Source organism: Colossoma macropomum, unplaced genomic scaffold (genome assembly GCF_904425465.1).
Source record: "Colossoma macropomum unplaced genomic scaffold, Colossoma_macropomum, whole genome shotgun sequence".
In the NCBI taxonomy this organism is placed as follows: domain Eukaryota; kingdom Metazoa; phylum Chordata; class Actinopteri; order Characiformes; family Serrasalmidae; genus Colossoma; species Colossoma macropomum.
Window position 1 is genome coordinate 15,473,137 of NW_023494784.1, and position 13,743 is coordinate 15,486,879.

Here is a 13,743-nt window from a genome sequence, read left to right on the forward strand (position 1 = left end):
TTTTCATGATGTCTGCATAGTTAAATGGTTAAGATGTGAACAGTCTTTCAGAGTGGTTTGGTCTGAAATGCTCTATTCTAGAGAAAGCCAGAATTGTTGGGGTGATGGGAACCAGACGTCTAAAAAGTCTAAAAGCTCCCGCACAGAAAGCCGTTACATTAACTGTTTACAAATATGTGGATTGATGCCTGAAATGTTATTTTATAATGTTTTTGAGAGAAGGTTTTGACCTTGGAACACCATGAATGACTTTTAAATATATTAAAACTATCTAGCTCCTATCACTATAGCTGTGAAGAATACTGACTCCAAAATGGTGCATTTCACATCTACCCTATCTGAACACTTTTTTATATCTTAATAATTTAATTACACAGAAGTGTAAAACTCTGTGGAAATTGCCTTTGAATTCAGTTATGCATTTGTTTGCTTGATGTAGTTGGCATGATAAATGTATTGTTAGATTATTACTAATGCCAAGTTAAAAAAAAAGCCGTTTGAAGTTAGGGTTGGGCAGTATAACAGTAGTATGGTATACCATGGTATTTCAAATTTATGACAGTATTTCAAAATGATGTTGTGACAAATGTCTATTTCACATCTGAACGGCCAAATAAACACGTTTCACCCATATATTTTAGTAGGATTCACTGATTGGCTGTGTGGGAGCTCACCGATAGGCGGCGCTGATAGAAAAAGGGGCAAAATCAGAGCCAGGAAAAACGCTCAAAAAGTACAGGCCACTGTGTGATGTATCAGACCACTGCAATAGCATGCATTCGGTAAGAGCGCAGATAAACATTAAGTTCAAATTCATTTGTACACTCTACATTTAAATACATTTATAAATTAAAAAAAATAAAACATATACCATCATTAATCATGTTTGGCATCAGTTTCCTCCCTCAGTAACAGCTTACTCTTTTCAAGCTGAAAGGTACAAGGTGAAAAGAACTAGGTAGCCAACGTTAGCTGAGATCTGTTATTCTGACAGATTGACTGCCTTTCTCTGTGTAAATTTGGTCACAATGTGGCTTTAATTTGACACAGTGATGACAAAAAGCTTAGTAGAGTGCTGAGACATGCTGAGCAATTTAACAGTGCTTGGAGTCACAGAGTACCCGTATGTGCGTGCCTTCTTTGGCACATTTGGCCAACCACTATTTGTGTGTACCTTCATTGGCACATTTGGCTAGCTATCTAAAATGCTACAGTCCCAAACTTGCAAGCCTGTACTGTAGTAAGTGACACCTGCTCGCTAAGTTAGTGCTAAGTTAGCCGACCAAGCTACAGAGCACTGTTTAACTTTTATGGAGGGTTAGATAAATGGTTTGACATTTATTGAATGATGACTCATAATTTGTGGACTGTGTGACCTTATATATTTTTATTTATTTATTTTGAAACAATGCAGGATGAGAGGACAAAAAAGTAGTGACATGAAAATGTGGGGCAGCATTCTTTGACTGAATTTTTATTTATAAAAAATTAAAATCATTCTGCTTTAAATGAAATCAAAATGATCTATAAAAGAAAATTTAGGAAAATGCAAAAAAAATAAGTATTATTATCACAGGTTAAAATTTAGGGGCTAAGGTCTGGGGCAGCCCCCTCTAAATAGAAAGTTCACTATAAATGATGATATTGTACATGTTTAGCTCATTACTATCTCTGTTAATGCCCTGGGTTCAAATGCACCATAACACAATCCTTGTAAATATCCGAGGTAAAAATCCTTAATTGTAAATTGTATTTTTTAAATATTTTTTTAAATGTAGGACCCCAATTCCAACTAATTCAGTAAAGTGGTCCATATTTCTGCTAATGCCAATGCATAAACATTTATAAAACATAGAAATTTGCAGTAGATTAGCATTACAAAGAAAAGTAACCTTTTTTCTCTAGGATTACAAATGCAGTAAAATTAATAAAATACAGACATTTTAGCACAGTAGGCCAGTGTAACCTAAACATTCTGCTCTTCCAGTACAACAAATACAGCATAAAATATCGGTGTGATGTATCGGTCAAATCTTTCCAATGGTAATTTTTTAAAAGGAAATATCTGCCAATATTGATGTGATTCCCATATTGTGGTCCATCACCGTAATATATAGTGTAGGTTACATCATTGCAGTTGATTTCCAGCCAAATGAATGTTTGTTTTGATGAAACTTGTATTGCCATACAAAGGAAAAACTAAAACCTAGTCTGTAGAGGAAACAGACATATCAAATGTTTCAATCTTGCTTTGAGCTGAGTCTGGAGGTTGCTTTAGTCCAGAGTGCTCAGACATGATTGGAGTTTTAATAAGAGCATAACAGACCTGGCTCCAGCCCTTTCTTTCTCTCTCTCTCTCTCTTTCTCTCTCTCTCTCTCTCTCTCTCTGGCCACAGAAATTCCACTGCTCTGGAAAACTTCACAGTGCCAATGGAGATTTAGAACGTAAAAGGCCAGGATCAGTAATGTTTAATACTAGATGCAGCTCACTGATTATGACCTTCTCTACTTAAACAAATATCGGTTTTGTTTGAAAGAAGACTCACCTCCTCCTCCTCCTCCTCCATGGGTTCTGCAACCACTCCCCCGTCAACCTCCTTTCATCAACCTCAAACGTCATGTTCGTGGACTCCATCATAATAGAACGCCGAATCAGTTTCAATTTGTGGCCAAAAACAAGTATTGTGGTGTGTTTGCTAGTGATGGACCTGCTTGATGTCAAGCAAATCCGCAGCGTTCCCAAGACTGCGAATGGCTCCCCTGGTTGAATGGCAGTAAATGATTGACACTGACTGTCATGACTAGTTCCACCCATTCAGGTTACTGAAGTTGTGTGCCCTTTTTCGTTTACCCACAAGGCCATTCTCTTGTCAGCCATGCTTTCAACAAAAGTGCATACAAGGCAGATGGCGTAGGCAAGTGCAATGAAGCCCTAGACGCCCTCGCACTCTAATAGAACTTGGTGAGTAATAAGCACAGTTCCCAATACTTTTGAAATCTGGTTGTAAACAGGATGTCTAACAGGATGTCTGAGGTACCATTTCAGATGGAACATTCATTCTATGTTTTACATTTTGGTTGTATTCATCTCCATGCCGAGAGGTTCACAACGAGGGAATTCTTTGCCTTGCGATTGATCTTATGACGTTGATTCTTCTGAAGCTTTACTAGGGCTCTCAGCTGAGGTCTTGGACATGCTGTTCGGGTTCATGGTCAGCATCAGCACTGCTGTCCATTGCGGCAATAAATTGCTGCTCACTCAGGCGGTTTGTGTGTCTGAGCTTGTTGTCAATAAACGGCAGGACTCAGACACGAGTTAGGAGTTTATTTGTTGTCCTGGTCTCTAAGACCGGGGCTGCGGACTTCGATCCCTGTTAAGTTAGTGACGCCACCAATGGCATTAGCATCAGTTGCTATAAACAGTTCTACTCCACCTATCCCCTCACTAACTCCCTTCATTAGATGATAACAGCCTTTACATTCTCTCTCTTAGTTTGGTGCATCTGTCTAAGTCAACGTTGACTCAATGTCTAGACGAATGGGTGACTGGTTCCTGTGCTCTTTAGCAGTGGGTTTCAGAAAGATGGACCCCACAGTTAGGAAGGAGAATGTCTCTGCTTGAGTTTAACTGAGATGTTACTCAGGTTGAAGTGTTATTATGGGAGAGGAAACAGTGAAGCTATTTCAGCCAGAGGTTAAAGTCTCTGAATGTAAAGCTGGTCTAATAAAACAACAGCCAAATAAATGTGAGCATTGATCTTTGGGCATTTTATTAAAGGTGAGGCACTAGATTGGGCAAGAACTCTAAATAAAGTAAAAGCAAAATTTGCCAACAAAAGCTACAACTGCCCTTTTTTATTAGTTACTGTATTTGAAAGCATGCAGTGGGCATGTAGTGCTATATGATTCAGTTATACAATCTCTCCACCTTGAGGAAGGAATTCTGACACTCTGTGCTTGTTTTTTGACTAGAACTTGTGAAGAGTTTAGCAATTTCAACTGGAGGTAGGCCAGGAGTAGAGGTTTGCCAAATGCATGGTGCATATTTGTTGCATTTGTTGCTTATTTAAAAAGGTATGTTATGCTGTATGCTGTACAGATTAATCCGAAAATGTTCTACCTTTTAATAAATCAGTAGCAATCCCTTAATAGCAAGTTAGGACCATGTTTGTCAGGTCAGTGTCCATCACAGCTGTGCACAGCTGGCCACTTAGAAAAGCACACATTCTGTTAAAAAAGTACTTAGAATGAACAAAATTTTTTTTGTTTTGTTGCATTTTCTGCATGTTTTTCATTATTTTTGCAAAAATGCTTTTAGTGTAGCAAAGCCATGAAGAGATAACATAAAAAGCAGTTCCCTTGTTTCATTCTCCTCAGTCTTCACAGAATATGAATGCGTAAACAATCATAAGAGAAAAATTTTAAATGTGAGCAGACCTTGACTCCTAGCCACTAAGGTTGACCTGGACTGGTAAGTGGGCAGATTACACTAGTAAGAGCCCCTCATGTGTTCTGAGAGCCGAGCTGGCTTTCTTTTTTGGACACTGTTTATGTTCTCATTTGTAAATCTCAGCAGAGGTAGAGCATAAGGCACAAGGGCGAACTCATACACACTCTAATGAAGTATTTACAGATAATTCCCACTGTCAAATAGAGCTGCCCGGTGACAGAGTGCAGAGTGCTGAGGCCTTTTGGCTCAGACGGATTTCATTTCAGGTAGAAAAGCCATGCAGGCAAACAACACGTTCAGTACAGCCTGCAGGGCTCGTGGTCTTCAGTGTGGAAAGGCGTAAGGAAAAGCGCTTTAATTCTACAGAAACAGCGCTGAATCCTCGGCAAGCGAGTCCTCGTGAATAAATCTGTCGGTTTGTGCTGTTAATATCAGCGGCGCTGTGTACAGTTTTGAGTGTCTCACATTTATTGGCCGTTTTGCATGTGCGCGCGATCCTGAACCCATAATGAGGCGCCCCGCTTTCAGGCCGTTAGCAACTTTTTAACGTCATTTAATGCGGACCGTAATTCATAGAGAGCTAAATTCTGAGTCCAGCGCTGTCGTCTTACATCAGGACAGTTCAGCAGCTTTTACTCGTGCTGTGAGCGCCGCCAACGCGCCTCAAATACGCCAAAACACAAAATTATTCTGAGAGAATTTAACGTAATTTTAAGGCTAATTTACATAATTAGAAAGCTTAATTGAGGCTGACACACATTATTAATAGACCTGCTAAAATTGGGAATATTCAGAGCTTGATGGTCGCCGATTTCCAGCGCTGCAACTCAAATAATAATAATAATAATAATAATAATAATAATAATAATAATAACAATAATAATAACAATGATAATAATAGCAGTAGTAGTAGAAGTATTAATAATAATGATGACAACAGCAATAACAACACTACTACTATTAGTAAGAATAAGAAGAAAAAGAAGATTTTTATTATTATTAGGTTATTATTATTATTATTATTATTATTACATATGTCAGTAATAATGATAATGTAGAAGGCATAATAAGTAAATAATGAATCAGTCTGTTGAAGCTTAAGTGGAGAGATGAGAGGAGACTGAACGCTGTTTACTGTTAGACAGATGAGAAAAGGCTTCATTTAAAGAAGGGGTCGTTAGATCTGCGCCCAGTTCAGTTCATCGGTGTCTTCGTTAATGCGGGCTGATGATGAGGAGCAGAGGAGCAGTGAGTGGAGCTGAGCACGGCGTGACTTCACTGTGATGAAGTCATTAATGCTTGGTTTGATGGTTTGAAGTGTGCTGTTTATAATGTAGGGGTTGGTGTGTTTGTGCTAGTGAACGCTGCTGATGTTGAGCTCAGAGCTGAAGCGCTTTCCACTCTGATTAAAGCAGAGCTGAGCCGTGACTCAGTTACACTCAGCTCGGCTAATCACACTGAGGGTCAGGAGAGCTGCTCCTCACACTCACCTCCAGCCTTCACTTAGATTCACTCAGTGACAGACTTTAGAGTCGAATATAAAAATGAGAATGTGATATGTTTAATAATAATAATAATAATAATAATAATGGCAATAGCAATAACAACACTACTACTATTAGTAATAATAAGAATAAGAAGAAAAATAAGATTGGTTATTATTATTATTATTATTATTATTATTATTATTATTATTATTATTATTATTACATATGTCAGTAATAATGATAATGAAGGCATAATAAGTAAATAATGAATCAGTGGAGAGATGAGAGGAGACTGAGCGCTGTTTGCTGTTCTTCTTCTTCTAATAATAATAATAATAATAATTATTATTATTATTATTATTATTATTATTATTATTATTATTATTATCCTCCTGCAGATGAGAGCCTGTTTTCTCTGTGTGGCTGTGTGAAGTCTGCGCTCCTCTGAGCGACACCGATCTTCTAAAATATTGATGTCCTGCTGAGTTTATCAGCGTTTCAGCAGCAGAGCACAGTTTACAGCCTAAACCTTTAAAACTTTAATGTTTATAATTAATATTAATATTTACACTCTGTTCCGATTTTCTCAGCAGTCAGTTATTAAAAACACGATTGTATTTAGAATTGTTTGTAGACAATCGGAAGACGAATTTTGTAAAATGACATAATAATAATAATAATAATAATAATAGTAATAATAATAATGTATGTATATATATATATATATATATATATATATATACACTACATAGTCTGAAAATAATTTAGAATTTTGTTTAAGCTTTTATCTTCTCGTATAAAAGTAATAACCAAAATAACTTAAAACATTTGAACATTCGTTAAATCGCTGCTCTTTCACTCTTTATTAAGTAACTTTTTACTGATTTTAATACTGAATATCAGATAAAATTAAATGTAATCTCTGTCTCTCTCTCTCTCTCAGTCTCTCTCTCTCTCTCTCTCTCTCTCTCTCTCTCTCTCTTCCCCTCTCTGTCTCTGTGTTCAGTAGTTCCTGAACTGTCCGCTGGGTCGCGCTGTTTCCCCTCAGTCCAGTAACAATGTTCAGACTCGCTTCATATTTTTTGTTTTCATAGTTTATGCAAATGTATAAAATTAAAAAATATCAGATATTGTACATTCAGGATGATGTATGTGTAACCGATGACGCATGTTAAATAGCGCACATATTTGTCCCCAGATTAAGACCAGAGATTATAGATTACAGATTAGGAAGAGGTAATTCTGCAGAATTGACATCAACATCTGTTTTCTTTAATTATTATATTATTTAATATTATATTTAATCTTTTCTGCATACTTATTGGGTTTTTGTCTTGTATTTATAATCCAGTTTTTTTTCCTTTCTCCCTATGATAGACGGTCGTGAGTGTGTGTGTGTGTGTGTGTGTGTGTGTGTGTGTGTGTGTACACTGTAGTTGTGTAGTTGTGCCTGCAGTAGAGGACCTGAGAGTATGACTGACTGAGATGTTCAGTGTTCAAGGATGGAGGGCTGTGTATGTGTGTGTGCGTGTGTGATCACGGAGCCCCGGCCTCAGATTTACCTGCAGGTGAGCTGCGCTTTAGGCTCGGTGATCGCGCTGTCAGACAGACTGACTGACGGACGGAGCGGCGGTCGCCGGAGCGCGAGCGGCTCTGCATTATTAAGCTCTGCTGTGCCGCTCCGCTCGCTGCAGCAGATCCATTTTTAATCGTTTGACGGCGTTTCTGCACCCGCCCCCGCCGAAACTGTTTGCAGTGCGAGGCAGTCAGCTGATTTTACATCCCCAAAACTTCCCCAAGAAATGGGAAATGGAGTGCAGGGAGAAGAGGGAGAGCTCAATAATTCATCAGCGCAGAGCCGCAGAAACATCCTCCCCTAACGCCCCTCTTAACCCAGAGGAACACTCCTCACTCTCTGGTCCTTTCCGTGCTGGTGCTTTTTTTTATGGGGAGATCCTCATTTTGAAGAGAGTCAGTGCAATAAATACATTTACAAACAATACATTAAAAAAAAAAACGTAAAACAGAAACGGAAAATTGTTGAACATTTGAAGTAAAGCACGATCTGAACTGTATTACTGGTTCACAGGTCGGTGCACACTTTTATTCTGGCGTTACTGTAAGTCTCTTAATTTGCCCCGGTGTAGCTCTGAAGCTGCAGGTGTCTCGGATGATGGTGAATTATTTATAAATATTACAGAAGTCTCTGAGATTAAACGATTAAAAGGGCCTCTTTTCTGTGTTAGATGGCGGATTCAGATCTCACTGGAACATAAACTCATTACAACACGGCTTCAGTACTGCTCAGTAGTGCTGCGTGTAGCTCTGAAAATAGCGCGATGTTTTACCGCGAAAACAAGAGAATGAGTCAGAGAGAAATCAAAGAAATTACTATTCTTCACTGATCGCACAAATATGATATTATTATTAGAATTAGAATTTTAATAACAATAATAATAATAATTATTATTATTATACCTAATTATTGTTAATATTATCATTATTATTATTATTATTATTATTATTATGTTAAAAATAACAATCGCAGCATTAATAATAATAATAATAATAATAATAATAATAATAATAATTAGTTGAAAATGAATTGAGTATTTTTTCCGTTTATGGTCAGGAAACCTTCATTCAGATGCGAATTAATTTAAAACAAACGACTTTTAAAGTTGGGGTTTTGGTGAATTGATAAAGTGTTTAGCGTGCCTGTGGAAACTTTAACTGCGCGAGGAAAAGCTCGTTTATGCGGATTTTTTTTCTTGCAGAAACCACACACTTGTTGGTTTAGCAGTTTTAACCCAGAAATGAGCGCAGTGTCTCTATCAGCTTTACTGTCCAATCACAGCTTAGACTGTGGTCGAAATTTGGCCAGAGAGAAACATCACCTCACCCGCGTTTACTGATGGGGTTTTTTGTAATATCTAATTCCTCTGAAACTGTGAAGAAGAGAAGAGCAAGAGAGCATCGCGATGGATCCAGCTGGATCCTTTACTGTAGGAGAGAGAGAGAGAGAGAGAGAGAGAGAGAGAGAGAGAGAGAGAGAGAGAGAGAGAGCAAAATAAGGTTTACACATCTCAGAAAAAAGGGCTCGCAGGTCGGGGTTCAAGTCTGATGGTGGATTATTGGAAGAGCTGAACCTGCAACACAACCTCATACACATCAGTTCCTCTACAACTACCATCCTCATCCTCACATACAGACACAGAGGGGCGAGCGTTGGGGAGCAGAGCGGCCCCTGCAGTGAGACTGATCTTCTCGTGAGCTTCTGCTGAAGGAGGTAAGAGCGCTCTGCATGAGGAGATGTTTATGGACACGGAGAGAAGAAGCGCGAGCATTACGCCGACAGTTTTGTTCTGTGTGTGTGTGTGTGTGTGTGTGTGTGTGTGTGTGTGTGTGTTTATGACAGCCTGAGACCTTTCAGAAGGGCGGCTCAGATCTGTTATAGTCAGGTGGGAATGAATGAGCGAGGTTCAGTATGCAGCTCTGAATCGGTAGAACTTCATCTTTTCATTTCATTCGTTTTGCCGGAGCTGCAGTCTGTTGTTTGAGCGAAGAGGCTTCACTTTACTCTTTTCTTGTGCTCTTTACTGTAGTCTTTCCTTCAGACATGACATGCAGAGTTTCACTCACTTAACGATCACATTTTATTGTGGAAAGTAAATGTTTAATTTTGTTTAATAAACAGAAAGTTCATTAACCATTAGGTAACACATACGCTGGTAGGCAAGTACAACATATAATAACCCCATACAGTAAAATCCCCAGTGTTGTATTAACTCCTTCAGTATTGAATGAACGCGTTTAGAGTTGTATTAATGTCTACGGTGTTGCATTAACACTACAATGGTGTATTAACACCTACAGTATTGTATTAACGCCTAGTGTATTAAAACATATTATATTAATGCCTATACTGTTGTATTGAAACATATAGTTTTGTATTAACGGCTGTAGTGTTGCGTTAACTTATATAGCGTTGTATTAACACTTACAGGATTAAATGAACGTATATAGTGTTGTATTAACAGTTATAGTATTGTTTTGGAGCCTATAATGTATTAAAACAATATTGTATTGACGCCTATAACGTTGTATTAACATGTATTGCATGAGCGTCTTGTTTTAAGGCCAGTGGTGGTGTTTGAACACGTTTCTAGCTGTAATGGTACATATTGTTGTATTAATGTCTACAGTGTTGCATTACTACAGACTTGTATTAACACATACAGTGATATTTTAATGCCTTTAGAGTTGAATTAGACCTCTAATAGAGTTTAATTACACTTTTAATAGAGTTGAATTAGATCTCTAATAGAGTTGAATTAGACTTCCAATAGAGTTGAATTAGACTTCTAATAGAGTTGAATTAGATCTCTAATAGAGTTGAATTAGACCTCTAATAGAGTTTAATTACACTTTTAATAGAGTTGAATTAGATCTCTAATAGAGTTGAATTAGACTTCCAATAGAGTTGAATTAGACTTCTAATAGAGTTGAATTAGATCTCTAATAGAGTTGAATTAGACTTCTAATAGAGTTGAATTAGATCTCTAATAGAGTTGAATTAGACTTCTAATAGAGTTGAATTAGATCTCTAATAGAGTTGAATTAGACTTCTAATAGAGTTGAATTAGATCTCTAATAGAGTTGAATTAGACCTCTAATAGAGTTGAATTAGCTCCTGTAACGTAATCTGCGGTGTTCATTCGTGTCCAACTGTAATGAACATCCTAGGTGTTCCTTAGCTGTTTATTTGACACTGCAGGTGGTAATGGATCACTAGGTTTTAATTCTGGAGGTACTGTTGTGTATTTTATTAGCACAGTCTGAGATCTGAGCCCCTTAGTTACATGCTCGTATTTTACACTGTATGCTTCGTCTGCTGTGTATTAATGCTTTTGAAGCTGTTTAATTTTGGTCTGAAAGTGTCCCGTGTCCAGCTTGTCCAGAACGACACTGCCCTTTTCTCTCATCACTCTCAGACATGGGCAGTGAATAAAGACGGAATGCTTATTATATAAATATATACCTGAAGCCAAATGCATGACTGGCTTCTGATGAGAGAAGAAGTTCTGAGTTTGAGCACTAAAAGCACATTAATCTGAAACAGTGAGAGGCCGTTCAGTCGCCTCAATAAGAGCCCCGTAATCACGGAGCGAAAATGAAAAAGCGAAGACCAAATAAAGTGATGAGGGTCAGAGTTTGGAGCTTTATTGCCAACGCAGAGGACATGGAGGGAATTAATGAATTGACTCGTTCCCTCTCTGTTTCTCTCTCTCTCCTCCCTCCCTCTCTCTCTCTCACTCTCTCTCTCTCTCTCTCTCTCTCTCTCTCTCTCTCTCTCTCTCTCTCTCTCTGTCTCTTCCACGTTTGCGCTCTGTTCCGCCCTCTCTCACCCCCCCTCTCTCTCCACTCCCCCTCTCTGTCAGTCAGAGCAGTGCTGCGCGCGGCAGGATTGAAAGTGACACACTCTCACCGTCGCTCTCGCTCCTTTTTTCCTCCGCGGTGTTTCTTTAACTCTTTCTGTCTGTGTGTCTTCTCTCTCTCTCTCTCTCTCTCTCTCTCTCTCTCTCTCTCATGCTGTTCTGTGGTCGGTCGAACTCTGCAGTTGCGTCTTTCAGTTTGTTCGTGCGCGCACGAGAAGCTCCTCTTTAGTTTCTCTCTAACGTTTTTGTTTGTCGCCGGCGCAAGGCTGAAGAGCTCGAGCCGAGACCGGCGAAACGCTGCAGGCACGAGACGGACACACACACGCATACACATCCTTACCGGGAAATAGTGGCTCTGGCACGTTTGAGCTCTCTCTCTCTCTCTCTCTCTCTCTCTCTCTCTCTCTCTCTGTCTCTCTCTCTCTCTCTCTCATACACACAGACATACACACACTCTGCTCTGTCTCCAGTTCTGTCCACTCGCCGCCTCTCAGTTGCAGTCGCAGTGCAGAGTGGAACGCAGCTGACCCCGTCCAGCCCTGGATTCTCTACTTTTACTCAATGGACAAAGTCCTGTCGACGGCCAGTCCAGGTACCAGCACGCCGTAAGCAGTAAGTTCACCTCCAGACTGCCTTTAATTCTCAGCTTCTCTGCTGCTGTGTGCAGTAACGCTGCTGTACAGAGCTGCTTCCCGCACAAACCTGCTTTCAGACTAAATTCAGTCTTTTCTCAGAGAACGTTCAGTCCGCTCGTAGACTGACTGTGGGCTCGTCGAGCTCCGCGACGCTCCGCACTCAGCGCTCATATTTTTATATTGCTCCACATTAAAGCGCTTCATAGCTTGTTTTCAGTCACTCAGCTGAGCAGACTGACTACAGCTGAGCGGACTGACAGTCACTTCGTTAAGCTGTTGTAGTTGTGCTATTTAGACTGATATGCATGTTCCAGTTCATAGAACCAAGTACTGCAGGCATCAGTGAAGTGGAAAACTTTTTTCCCTTAACATCACCTTTTTAAAGAAGATGTTAGAAATGAATTGGGCTCGTAAATCTGCTCCTTTAACTGACACATATTTGCCCCTGAAACTCTCTACAACACTTACACAGCGACAATTTACAGACAATACATTAAATCACCTCCCATACATCAGTGATGTTTAGATTATTATATATTTTTGAAATACTTAAAGAAGCTATATTCTGATACAGTATGCAGGAGACGAGTAGACAAAATTATAAATGTTGATGATAATGCTGATTTTAATTATTATTATAAATATTATTAGTTGCTGTTGTTTTGGTGTAATATTATGCTGTTATTACGGAAGCATTATTAATATAATAATAGGCCATTACTACTGCTACTACTACTACTACTAATAATAATAATAATTATTATTATTATTATTTTTATTATCACTATTATTATTATTATTATTATTATTATTATTTATAACAATAATAGTAATATTTTTTAAATAACATGAATAGTTAAATGCATTAAATTAATTGAAATGAAAACGGCACTGATTAATACAGACTGTTAACTGTGGATGATTTCTGTTAAGTGAATTATTCAACGCGGACCTACAACAAGTTGATTCTCCAAAAAACACTGTCTCAAACTCTCGGTGAAGATTTTTAAACACGTTAACTACATCATACATCATACATACATGACAACTAACATGACATCACTGTATACACACATGCCGTAGAAACTCCCTCAGACGAGTCCGTTATCGCTCTGGTTTGAGCAGTTGTGTTATTCGTTTTCTGGTGTTTGGGCTGTAAAGCTGAATGCTGGAGTGGTTTTATCAGGACAGAATGAGCCGCTCTTTCCTCTTTCATATACTCTGTGAGTGTTTTGAGCGCTGATTTGAATACTGACACCTTCCTAGTCTGATGTCTCACTTCACTCCGCTCTTCATCCTTTATCAGCTTTAAGGTCTTTCAGTCAGGAGAGTTTTTCTGGAGTTTTTCTTCTTTACACAGCGCTCACATTAACACCACATGAACGAGTGAAGACCACCGCCTACCACACACACACACACACACACACACACACGCGAGCCCTGTGTATGAGTCATTAGACACGCTATTAGACATGCAGGGTTAGAAAGTAGAGTGTTTGGATTCTTTCTTCTCTTTTTTTCAGTCCATTTTGGACCGTAAAGTGTAAAGTTTGTGCAGTTCTTTGGTATTTAGTTCTGATTCTGTTTTATCTCCCACCACAACTTTCTCAGCGCTGCTTTAGTACTGTAGAGTACAATGAGACTCATTCCTGCCATCTTCTCTCTCTATACACCGCAATTTAAATAATTATGCCATATCAGAGTCTTTTTGGCTTCGTGATCTCTGTGAAACC

The 13,743-nt window shown here is 38.7% G+C and overlaps 1 protein-coding gene across 7 annotated transcripts in view; it reads left to right on the forward strand.

Annotated features, from left to right (window-relative positions):
* Positions 1-2,880: 2,880 nt before the first annotated feature.
* The window catches only part of satb2 (SATB homeobox 2), a 67,289-nt gene continuing 56,426 nt past the window's right edge, over positions 2,881-13,743 (forward strand). For 2 of the 7 annotated variants that reach the window (XM_036576210.1, XM_036576296.1), the window contains exons 1-2: positions 8,568-9,226; positions 11,379-11,987. The gene's annotated coding sequence lies outside the window, so the exon portion shown is untranslated. Of the gene's footprint in view, positions 2,963-8,567; positions 9,227-11,378; positions 11,988-13,743 lie in introns of those variants that run through there. The other 5 variants (XM_036575777.1, XM_036576122.1, XM_036575866.1 and 2 more) reach the window with 4 other exon arrangements.